Source organism: Trichomycterus rosablanca, unplaced genomic scaffold (assembly GCF_030014385.1).
Source record: "Trichomycterus rosablanca isolate fTriRos1 unplaced genomic scaffold, fTriRos1.hap1 scaffold_184, whole genome shotgun sequence".
Classification (NCBI taxonomy): Eukaryota; Metazoa; Chordata; class Actinopteri; order Siluriformes; family Trichomycteridae; genus Trichomycterus; species Trichomycterus rosablanca.
Window position 1 is genome coordinate 96,895 of NW_026947012.1, and position 2,736 is coordinate 99,630.

Consider the following 2,736-nt stretch of genomic DNA (forward strand, 5'->3'; position numbering starts at 1 on the left):
TGCACTAAACAGTTGGTATATCCTGCACTATTTTGGCACTTACATAAAGCAGCATCAACCCTTAAATCCGTCTGTCAGTGGTACAAAGACAGTTATTATTTTTTTCAGTACGTCCTAAATGCTGGGATGAACGTTTTAAATAAACGTCTCTGATGGTTTAAAAGCAACGCATGATATACCGTACTTGTACTCGGTTGGGAAAAAATGGTATCGATGCATCCCTAATCTCAAGTACAAATTCTTCAACTCTCTAAATAAACCATGTAGTACGGGACATTACCGCTTACCTAATGCAGTAAGGAAGAACTCGCCCGAACAGGGACTTGAACTCTTGAACCTCAGATTAAAAGTCTGATGCTCTACCGAATTAGCTATCTGGGCCCTACAATCTGTTCTTTTCCTCACAAGGATGTGAGATCAATTACAAACTTTAACATACGTTGTCCTGTAAAACTTTAATTAATATAAAACGTTTTTATTTCTGTTTCGGCTCTCTTGAACGCGATTGTATAAAGTTTTAGGTGAAGTATGTTGCTGCTTACACACACAAAGAAAAACATCTCTGGAGGAGAATTTTGCAGGTAGATTACAAACAGATTCCTTTCTTCCACCTTTCTACCTTTTTTCCTGTATCAATTGCACGATGGTTTTAAAGTCATTAAAATGTTATGTGCATTTATATGTGGCAAAATAAAAAAATCCATAAAAATCAAATTGAGTTAGCAAAGAATCTTAAATTATACTAAATGGTTCTTCAAGTAGAAACAGTTCTACCAAGAACACCTAAAAGAACCCTTAAGAAACACTTCTTAGCGCTACATACATCAGTTGTATTCCACACAGGTCAGCATGCGATGAAACTTTGCTCGAAACAGACATCGTTTTACTTTCTAACTGTATTCATATTATTCACAAACAGGGTTTGAGTTCTTAATGAATAATTATTAATCTTAATAAATAATCCAGTCAGTTAAAAACCCAACAAGAAGGCTGTACCTAATACACTCAGACTAGAGAAAACACACCCTAACATGCTAGTGCTGTTACAGTGCTAAGAATGGTCCACCCAAAAACATTATTTGGTCAGTTGGAGATCTCATATGGGGCTCCCTTTCTATTGATATATGGTTTACAGCCTAGTGACAAAGTGTACAGTGCAGCGGATGGGTTACAGTCAGTACATTTACAAAACATAATAATGTGAAAAGATTAAGTAGTTCATGCAAATATTATTCCATGTGTGGCGAGGTCAGGATGGCCGAGTGGTCTAAGGCGCTGCGTTCAGGTCGCAGTCTCCCCTGGAGGCGTGGGTTCGAATCCCACTTCTGACAGTTCATGATTTATACAAATCTACTTCTTTAGAGGACACAGCCATCAGGGAATACAGTTTTCATCAAAGGGTGTACATGGTCTGCAACAATGCTGAGGTAGGTGGTACGTGTCAAAGTAACATCCACATGGATGCCAGGACCCAGGCTTTTGATCACTGAAAATGTGAGAAATTGAATCATGTATTCTTCCTGATCTTGTTCTGTTTATTGTTGCAGCTCTGCTGGAGGGTTATTTTTTTGGTGTTTGTGGTGGTGGTGGTGGTGGTGGTGGGGTCTTTGTTCCTATTTTGGTTTATTTAGTATATGATGTACTTTACATCCATTTAAATATGTACTTAAATACTTAAATATCCATTTAATCCACAAGTATGGATATTCAGCGTCCATTTACATTGTTACAGCAGTATTTTACGACAAAAATTGAAATGTTCACATTATTTAAATGGATGTAAAGTACATCATATACTAAACAAACCAAAATGGGAACAAAGACCCCACCACCACCACCACAAACACCAAGAAAAATAACCCTCCAGCAGAGCTGCAACAAGAACAGGACAATCTCCTACAGGTCCAACAAAATCAAAGAAAAAATGCACTTCATGTGATGGTTTAAAAACAACGCATAATACAGAAAACAGTACGTGAGCTTAAACACGTTGCACCCTCACTTTATAATGCAGCATCAACACTCTGTTAGTACATTACAATTTACAAATTCTAAAGGAAGGTTCTGTGTAAGGGGAATTAGCTCAAATGGTAGAGCATGCTTAGCATGCGAGAGGTAGTGGGATCGCTGCCCACATTCTCCAATGCCGAAACATTATGATCATTTAAAGGCAACACATAATATAAAAGTCGTTGCTCACTGAAACGCTGCATCAAACATTAGGTCAGTCTGTAAGTTTTACAGTGACCTTTTTTGACATGTTTAAATTGACAAATGTAGCGCCCCCTAGCACCCCTGGCTGTATTTGGAAAGCGCTCCCCGACTTCTTTTATTTGTTTAAGAAATCTCTTTCTTTGTGGTAATGTAAGGATTTAAAAGGGCCACTACTTATCAGTACTTACGATTATTTTATATTTAAGCTATACTCTTATTTAAACCGAAAAAACTACTTCACTTCACTTGTATACGTTAATAATACTTAAACAAATTAACTATTTACTCATTTACACAATCATTAATATGCATTTCAACCCCAATATATTTACAAAAATGTTATAATACAATAAAAAAGGGTACAAATGGAGGTGATCCAAGTCGGATCGAGTATTTGGGTTGTGGTGGGTCAGTTATATGATGAAACAGAAAAAATCCACCAGTCTTTTTCCTTTGATCTTGGATGAAACAATCAGAGTTTATCCGATGCTTTTAATCCACTGTAATCTGTCTCGCGTGTGT

The 2,736-nt window shown here is 37.0% G+C and overlaps 1 non-coding gene across 1 annotated transcript; it reads left to right on the plus strand.

The window, feature by feature from the left end:
* The first annotated feature begins 1,248 nt into the window (after positions 1 to 1,248).
* trnal-cag (transfer RNA leucine (anticodon CAG)) lies at positions 1,249 to 1,331 on the plus strand. The gene has a single exon. It is a non-coding gene; the product is annotated as a tRNA-Leu (tRNA).
* The last annotated feature ends 1,405 nt before the right edge of the window (positions 1,332 to 2,736 follow it).